General features: G+C 42.3%; 1 protein-coding gene across 3 annotated transcripts in view; it reads left to right on the top strand.

The window, feature by feature from the left end:
• PRKN (parkin RBR E3 ubiquitin protein ligase) overlaps positions 1-9,989 on the top strand; it is a 1,506,714-nt gene that overhangs the window by 1,379,439 nt on the left and 117,286 nt on the right. The window lies entirely within an intron of this gene.

Below are 9,989 nucleotides of genomic sequence, written 5' to 3'. Positions count from 1 at the left end.
TATACCGGGACTTTATCTATACCATTGTACTAGTGATTCTACATAAACTTACGCACTTATTTGATAAGTCATTTAGAATTTTTGGCCACTGAACAGCTGTTTTGAGAATTAAATCAAATAGTCCTTTAGAAAGTATATTGTAAAGTAATTGATATTACATATGTAAATCTAATAATGGTAAATAGTAATTATTTATAGTATGTCCTGTCTACTTGTGTTACCTTATTAATAAATGCAGTCCTATAATTATATAACTAGCACATGCTAACTTTACATTCTAAAGCCAGTCATAATACGTATGATACGTGACATGTAATTATGGACTTGTAAAGTGGAAAGTGGTGAAGCCAGGCTACTTGGTTTGCCCAAGGCCAGCCGGTCTGTGTCTACTGTGTCTACTGTGTCTACTGTCACTCTGTTGTGGTCAGAATAGCTAAGCTAGAACACGTTACAACTTACCCTTGTTAAATCAATTCACTCTGATAAAGCTCAGGTATCATAGATTATTTGTTTAAAGGGGTTTTGCCTTAGGGCACGTGCATTCTCTGCAGAGAGAGAGACAGTGAGAAGGAACGTGATAAAGCACCAACCAGGGTGGATGGCCATGCAACAGTCCCTTCTCCTCCATTCTCCTGGAATCTCAGGCCCACATGCACATGTGACAGGCATGATTTTCAAGCTTCCCACTCCGGGACTCGAACCACAGTCAGCCATGTGGGAGTCCAGCGACATAACCACTATGCCATCTTCTGGCCCCTATTGTTTATTATACCTATACATGTCTGTCCATGTAAGGCCACTTTTGATATCTATCTGGCTTTAGAGATGGGTTCCCAGTTTCTGCCTCTACGTTCCTTCCGGTCAGGCAGGTCTCAGTGCACAGCATGCTTGAGGGTCCCTGTCAGGTTGTGCATGAAGGCAAGGAGGGACCTGCAGAAGCATCCCCCATGCGCGCTGCCGTGCTCAGGACAGCTGAGCTAGTGTTGTATGTGCATTCTAGCACTAGGCATATCTATTTCGTTGTCCTAACTTTCCCATTTGTCACACAGAAGAAGATTATTTCTAGAAAGCATTCCCTCTCAGAAACACCAACTCAGTTTAGCCTGTTACGTTTTCTGTGATCCTCTCCCAAATAAAGTTAGTCATTTTGTTCTACCACGCCGCAGGTGAATTTAAGGTCTTCTTCATAACCTCTCTTCATTAACCTTGCTCTAAATGAAATTCCTGACCATTTTTCCCATCACCAGTACAAGCCGCTGATAGCCTGCAAGAAGTGTCACAGTGTTTTTAACACTTTTAAAGCAAAGTATCTTTTCAAAATGCTGGGTAGGACATTCCACGAGAACAATGTTCCCTAATAATTAACCACACTGGTGAGTGAAGTGCTCCCGGCTCTTCCTCAGGCTACCTCCCTACCCAACATCACCGAGTTAATTAACAGACATAATGCTCGCTTCCTTGCCTGTCTTACTACCTAATTAGAACTGCATGTGTTGGTTTGTATCAAAGCCATTTCACCTCATCTCGCCCACCGGTTATTCTGTTCGCCATCCGTAGAAGCTGGCTCCCAGTTTCCATTCCCATCCTTTTCATGCTAGATAACTTCTATACAGACAACGGGAGACGGTGAAGCATGGTCTCATTTCATTGTAATTATGGAATGTCCCAGCTAGAGCCAAAGAGTGTAGAAATGCCACAGCCATTGCAGCGTGTCTCCGGTGTTCTCAGAAATCGATCACTGTGTGACTAAACCGCAAGTGTCAAAGAAACACATCGGCGGGTCTGCTGCCTCCCGGCCGCCCTGGCTTCTCAGCAACTGTTCTTTTCCTGGTAGTCATTTTTAATGGCCTACTTAATCGCTACCTCAACGGTGGGGAACTCTCCATAACATCTTAAGCTTTAAAAAAAGTTTTTTGAACATGAGTTGGAACTCATAAATATTTGGATTTTCTCAGGAAAAAAAACATTTTTAGTTTTCAAGTTGTACTTTTTTTTTAGAGAGAGAGAGATTTTTGCTATAGGGCGCATGTGCTCACCAGAAGGACAGAGACACAGAGACAGAAAGCAAGAAATCACACACCCCACACCCCAGGGGGATGGCCATGCCACAATCCCTTCTCCTTCATTCTCCTCTCGGTATCTTGGGCACGCACACACTGGGTCTAAAATAAATCCCCCAACTTAGGAGAGCGTTCCCAGCCACTTCGTGTCATGAATCACTTTGAAAAAAAAAAAAAAAACTGTAGACAGTGTCCTGAATAATACTTTTTAATATATGAAATAAGATATATAGGATTCTAAACAAAATGCAGTTACCAAGATAGTAAAACTAAATATTTTCTTTGTTAATATAGTAAAAATAAATAAAGCCAGTGTATCTAAGGTGAAGTTAAATGTTCCTGCTTAAAGGCATGTCAGTGCAGAGGACATTTTGCTTAGTGTGAATGAGAGTATTAAAACGCAGTCCTCTGCCTGCCTTCCTCATGATGATCAAAATTCCACTGGAGATGGGACTCCCAGAAAGCACCATGCAAGTCTGAGTCCCCTTTATGCAGATAGTAAAACTAAAGATTTTCTTTGTTAATATAGTAAAAATAAATAAAGCCAGTGTATCTAAGGTGAAGTTAAATGTTCCTGCTTAAAGGCATGTCAGTGCAGAGGACATTTTGCTTAGTGTGAATGAGAGTATTAAAACGCAGTCCTCTGCCTGCCTTCCTCATGATGATCAAAATTCCACTGGAGATGGGACTCCCAGAAAGCACCATGCAAGTCTGAGTCCCCTTTATGCGAAGAGAGGACTCCTGCGTTCGCCCCAGTTTGCAGCTACATCATACAGGGATCAGGTATCCGCTACTGTAAATTGAAGTAATAATGAGCAGAAATATCTCATGCTATTTGCAGAAATGCCATTTTCCATGAACTTCTTGAAGTCCTCTCCTGTGTGCGTGTTTCTGTTTCCTGTGGCTGTTGTAACACATGACCACAAACTTAGTGGCTAAAAGCATCACAAACGTATTATCTTACAGTTCTGGAGGTCAGAAATCCAGGGGTCCCAGGTCTGCATTTCTTCTGGCAATTCTACAGGGGAATCCATTTCCCCCCCTTTTCAGCTTCTAGAGGCTACCTGGGATAATACTGTTCTTACCTGCTCTGTCTAAACACGGCAGCCAGCGTTAGCTACAGCTGAGGATCACAGGGAAAACACAGCCCTCCGAGTCCGACTTCGTGGGCGATTCTGGCTGTTCCTGTACTTGTTCTGCAGACTTGAGCTTCTAGCATGCAGTCCGCTCACTCCTCCGTTCAGAAATGGAACTGCTAGAGATGAAGTCTATAATACAAGAAGTAAAAATCTCCCTTGAAAGTATTAAAAGCAGACTAGATCATTCAGAAAATAGAATCTCAGATATAGAAGAGAAAATGGCTGGTCTGGAAAAATCCACCACGAAGTCTGAGAAAATGGCCCAAAAATTTGAGAATAATAAATGAGAAGTACTAGACACCATTAAACGTCCAAACATTGGGATAGTTGGCATTCCAGAAGGTGAAAAGACCCATAAGAGCATTGATAATCTATTCCATGAAATCCTTCAAGAAAACTTTCCAAACTTAGAGAGGCATTCGAAGATCCAGTCCCAAGAAATACAAAGGACCCCAAATAGAATCAACCCAAGAAGATCTTCTCCAAGACACATTATAGCCAGGTTGACCAGAAACACAAAGACAAGATACTAAGATTGGCAAGAGAAAAACATCAATTTACCTACAAAGGACATCCCATCAGGTTAACAGCAGATCTCTCATTGGAAATAATGTGAGCGAGGAAAGAATGGGAAAATATATTCAAAGTGTTAAGATAGAAGCAATTTCAGCCAAGAATACTGTACCTGACAAGGTTATCTTTCAGGCAGGAAGAAAAGACAAGAACATTCTCAAATAAACAAAAGCTGAAAGAATTTACCAGCACCAGACCAGATCTCTAAGAAATTCTCAAGGGTGTGCTATGTCAGGAAAATTTCTTCTCACATAGAAGAAGGCAGGAAGTATGAGTTGAAGGATAGTATGGGTCCTCTGTAGTCACTAGGGACCCATGGCCCTTCCTTTGGACCATCTTTCTGAGCAAGCAGCTTCCTGGAATGCTCCGCAAAACCTTCTGCTGACAGCTCACTGACCAGGCCTAATGCAAGTGAAGACGGGAAATGTGTTGCAGGCACGTTGTTGATGTTACAATGAGGAGGGAAGAGCAGAGCATGGGTACTAGGTAACCATTTGTGTTCTCTGTCACTCCTGACTGGCTTCTACACATCCGTGGAACCTCATCTTGTGCATCATTATCTCAATAAAGCCTTCCGTGGGACCAGCAGTTAGAGTAATGGCTATGTCACTGGACTCCCATGTACTGGACCGTGGTTCGAGTCCTGGACCCGGTGGCTTAAACTCACACTGGGCACATGTGTGTGCATGCCCAAGATCCTGAGAGGAGAATGGAGGAGAGGGGATTATGGTGTGGCCATCCCCCCTGGGGGGTGATTTCTCACTTTCTGTCTCTCTGTCTCTCTCTGTCTTTCTGGCAGGTGCACACACCCTATAGCAAAAATCTCTCCAAAAAGAAAAAGAAAACCTGCCCTGGTTTAGGCTCAGCACCTCCCAGTCTGTGTCCTCGTATGATCTGCTTCTCTACTGCAGACCTATGAGTATCATCCTGAAGCTACTCGCAGTTGGGTTCTTCCCCACCTGACTACACAGTTACAGAGAGCTGCCTGTCTTGGAGATCCTATGCTCTTCTATGCCCCGTACATACGTGACTTGGCAAATGTGTGTTGAGTTGAGCTGATCAGAAGTTACTAACATTCCGTGTGGTCTGTAACTGCGTTCATATGCATCTGTATCCACGGCCTCGCACAGTGCCAGGATGTAGCCACCTTCAGTAATATTTATGGATGAGTGAATAGGTGAATTATGATTAAGACTGAAGGGCATAGATGCAAGAAGTTCTCTTAAATGCTGCTTGCCTGAGACATTGAAAAGACAACCATTCATCAGCACAAATGGTCCCTTCAGCAGCAGGACACTGATGAGCAGTAATGAGAGGCCTCGGAATCCAGAGGCAACAATGAGGAGAAAAAGGAAATCAGTGACAAACAAGCATTCTTTCTGGGGCGTTGACCCTGCTTGGAGGTGCTTAGCTTATATGTGAAATCTCTAATCTGGCAAGAACTCAGAGTCTCGACTCTTGGCTAGACCTTATTCCTTTACCTAAAAAGGAGGCTTTATTTCTACCACTAGGAAGAAAAGAATAAAAATCCAGCCTTGCTTAACTCTGCTTGAACACCACAGGAAGGAAGATACCAGTACGTAAGACTGATACCCACAGCCCTGCCCAGAGGACCCAGAGCTTCCCCTTTGAGGACTGTACTTGTTAGCATTTTTTTAAAAAATCTATCAAGGACTTGTCAGGACACTGCAAGAGTCTATCACTGAGCGGGCTGGCATGTCCGTGTGTTTGTGTGTTCATGTTTGCTCTAACAGTAGGCTGTATATCCCTGTAAGTTCGGACCCTCGTCTTACTCTGCGAGTACACTTTGCAGGGATGGCAGATCTCAAGGAGGTACTGGCTTATCTTTTAATGTGCAAATCGTACCCTCAAATCCTAGTATGTACAACGTCTGAGTTAGTTGAGTAAGCAGAACCCTTTAAGCCTCTGCCTAAACAGATCAGAGTGGATGAGCCAAAACTAAGAACTAGTAAACTGAAAGAGAAAAGATTCCTACCACAGCAGAAAGGGCCAAACAAGCCACCCATTTTCTGAGATTTTTTTTTTTAATCCTTGGGAAACTGAGACCAAAAAAAAATATGCGAACAAAATCATTAAAAGTAACATCTCTCTCTAAAAAAGAATCTTAGTCAAACTGATTAAATCATTCAACAGGTTAACAAAAGACAGGATATCACCAGTCTTTGAAGAGAGGTCAACGCAAATCATTAAAACAGGAAATCATGGGGACCTGAACTACAGCATGGTGACTATAGTTCATAATATTGTTTTGGGACCAGCAGGTGGCGGAATGGTGATGACACTGGCCTCCCATGTAGTCGACCACAGTTCGAGTCTTAGACCTGGTGACGTGAAACTTACACAGGGCGCGTGTGTTTGTATGCCCCAGATCCTGAGAAGAGAATGGAGGAGAAGGGATTGCAGCATGGCCATTCCCCCGGGGGGTGATTTCTTGCTTTCTGTCTCTCTGTCTCTCTGGTGAGCACACACAAATGGCAAAAATCTCTCTCAAAAAAAACACCCAATAATAATAATAATATTGTATTGTCTGCTTGAGTTCACTAAGACTAGATCTGAAATTATCTCAACACTCACATAACTATGTATAGTGACTGAAACGTTGATTAATTTGATTGTAATCATAACAGCAGTGTATAAGAATATCGAATCATCACATTGTGCCCCTTTATTATATAAGATTTTTATTTGCCAATTATAATTGGGAAAGAAAGAAAAAAGTGAAAACAGTGACAATAAAAAACAGTAGCCAAGCTCTGTGGAAGAACATCGAACATTCCAACATACATGCAATTGGAATTCAAGCAGACAAAAAAAGAGAAGGAGGCCGAAGACATTTTTGAAGAGATAATGATGGAAAATTTTCTAAAATTTGTGAAAGAAACATTACTCAGTGAGTCCCAAACAGGAGTGATTCAAAGAAAGCCACATATGTGTAAACAAACTGTAGTCAAACGCTGAAAACCCAAGATAAGGAGGATAATTTTAAGAGCTATGGGCTGGAGGCAGGTTGGGGTGGGGACCTTATGTAGAAAGGAACAATGATAAGAATGAGGTCTGACTGCTTCATCAAAAATAACGAATCCAGAGGCCAGCGGGTGACAGGGTAGTTGTGCTGCTGGACTTCCCACATAACTGACCATGGCTTGAGCCCCGTTTCTTGCTTTCTGCTTTCTCACTTTCCCCCTCTCTCTCTCTCTCTCTCTGTCTCTCTCTCTCTCTCTGTCTCTCTCTAGTGAACTCATGGGAAAAATAAATAAATAAATAAGTAGAAGAAAATAATTCGTTTAAAAACATTTAAAAATGGATGCCAGAAAACAATAGAATGATATTTTTAAAGTATTAAAAGAAAAAAAAGTCATACTCAAATTTTATATCTCTCCAGTTCACATATTTTTTACAATAAAGGTCAAAAAGGTAACATTTTTATCCAGACAAAATCTGACAGGAGCCATTTGCAGTGGACTTATGCTATAAAAAATTCCAAAACAGGTTCTTCAGGTTGAAAGGATTACAAACGAAACCCAAATCTGTAGGAAGCTATGAAGAGCATCAGAACGTGTAAAAATGAAGTTCAGCTGCTAAATGATTTTTTCAAAAAGGCCTAATGTTAAGAGAAGTCATAATTTCCAAGAGAAGCAAAGCAGACAGCATGTCGCCCTTCAAGATGAGCACTCACAGACGCCCCCACGATTGTCAGCAAAGCCTGAGGCACCCGCAGCCAGAAGCAGATTCCATTCAAGCCTGCCTTGACTATGTAAATGAGGATTGATCTGAAACTGTTGTCACCACTGCTGCCACTTTTTTACTTTCTCCAAGGTACGAGAGTCAGTGACTTGAAGAACTTCCTGAGAGATCACACGTGTTTCCTCCGCAGCTCAATTGGCAAAGACCTTGACCTAAAGCTTTGATTGACCAAGGACCTGAGCTCCACAAGAAAGAGTTGTCACCTCCTTGAAGCACTTAATCCTCAGTGATGACATTTTGTTGGGAGCAAATGACCTAACAGGCAGTAGGAAAGCCAAATGGATATTGATGACCTGAGAGGAGGAAGATGGATGTGTTTCCCCGATGGTCTCTAAGTTAGAGACACGAACAGTAAACGAATCGGGGTGATTATAGAGGCTGATTCGCAAAACTCATGATTCTGGTGGCTACAACGTCCCAGATCATCATGGTGGGAGGCAGAACTTTTAGCAGAGCAGGGCTTGGTCTGTGTCCATGGGACTTTCTCTCCTTAAATACACCCCAGAACTCAGTCATGGAGGCCCTGCACTAATGGTACTCTCACATCCGAAAGCCTCACTCTGAGACATCATGGAGGAATTAAGTGTTCACTTACTAGTACAATCAAGTCCCAAAATATGGGTTTTGGGGGAACATCAAAATTGTAAGACATGATGTTTGGGGGACAAACTATCATCCACATCATAACAGGATGAGTATTAACAAAACTGAAACAAAATGTATCAGGCTGCCCTAGAATCCTTTGGTGAAAGGGTAAAGCCATACTCATATTGGAAATGTTCAAGTAATTTAGTTTCCCAAATAAAAGCTAATACTGTAGTTATAACTCAGCCGAAGTGTCACATGGTTAATAGCCCATGAAGCATGGAATGTGAGTTTGATTGTAACTTTTCCCTTCTGCTGCATCACCTCCATCCTGCAGTCCTCCTGACTGGGCACATGCTCTCAGTCAGGGAGCTGAAATGAGCACTTAAGGAAGTATCTTTATAAGGAAATACTAGCTTTGCAAAGTCAATTGCCCCATCCCACCCCATACTACATGCAAAGAAAGACTCTGTCTAAGACATGCACACACACACACACACACACACAAATGATTTTATTAAACATTCTAACTTAGTATCACATAGTCTAGGAATATGTGTCCTTGAACAGTAACTCTAGGTCTGACCTTCATCGCTCAATTGGCAAAGACCTTGACCTAAAGCTTTGATTGACCAAGGACCTGAGCTCCACAAGAAAGAGTTGTCACCTCCTTGAAGCACTTAATCCTCAGTGATGACATTTTGTTGGGAGCAAATGACCTAACAGGCAGTAGGAAAGCCAAATGGATATTGATGACCTGAGAGGAGGAAGATGGATGTGTTTCCCCGATGGTCTCTAAGTTAGAGACACGAACAGTAAACGAATCGGGGTGATTATAGAGGCTGATTCGCAAAACTCATGATTCTGGTGGCTACAACGTCCCAGATCATCATGGTGGGAGGCAGAACTTTTAGCAGAGCAGGGCTTGGTCTGTGTCCATGGGACTTTCTCTCCTTAAATACACCCCAGAACTCAGTCATGGAGGCCCTGCACTAATGGTACTCTCACATCCGAAAGCCTCACTCTGAGACATCATGGAGGAATTAAGTGTTCACTTACTAGTACAATCAAGTCCCAAAATATGGGTTTTGGGGGAACATCAAAATTGTAAGACATGATGTTTGGGGGACAAACTATCATCCACATCATAACAGGATGAGTATTAACAAAACTGAAACAAAATGTATCAGGCTGCCCTAGAATCCTTTGGTGAAAGGGTAAAGCCATACTCATATTGGAAATGTTCAAGTAATTTAGTTTCCCAAATAAAAGCTAATACTGTAGTTATAACTCAGCCGAAGTGTCACATGGTTAATAGCCCATGAAGCATGGAATGTGAGTTTGATTGTAACTTTTCCCTTCTGCTGCATCACCTCCATCCTGCAGTCCTCCTGACTGGGCACATGCTCTCAGTCAGGGAGCTGAAATGAGCACTTAAGGAAGTATCTTTATAAGGAAATACTAGCTTTGCAAAGTCAATTGCCCCATCCCACCCCATACTACATGCAAAGAAAGACACATTCAAAGACATGCACACACACACACACACACACACAAATGATTTTATTAAACATTCTAACTTAGTATCACATAGTCTAGGAATATGTGTCCTTGAACAGTAACTCTAGGTCTGACCTTCATCTTGAAGAGGGACATTGTATTGCTCTTCTCCCTCACTTACTTCCCCTGGAGTATTATGTCTGGCACTTACTATATGTGGCTCTACCTGTGATGTTGACTAACGCATGCTTCCACTAGACCAGGGAGTAGCACTATGCTAGGCTGTGAGAGAATCCACAGGATGTAGAAAGCTTTTACCTTCGAGTAGCTTAAAGACTAGATAGAAAATAGGCATACCAGGGGCCTT

Source organism: Tupaia chinensis, unplaced genomic scaffold (assembly GCF_000334495.1).
Source record: "Tupaia chinensis unplaced genomic scaffold, TupChi_1.0 Scaffold000346_1, whole genome shotgun sequence".
Classification (NCBI taxonomy): Eukaryota; Metazoa; Chordata; class Mammalia; order Scandentia; family Tupaiidae; genus Tupaia; species Tupaia belangeri.
Note: the sequence above shows the minus strand (reverse complement) of the source record. Positions and strands in the feature narration are given on the sequence as shown.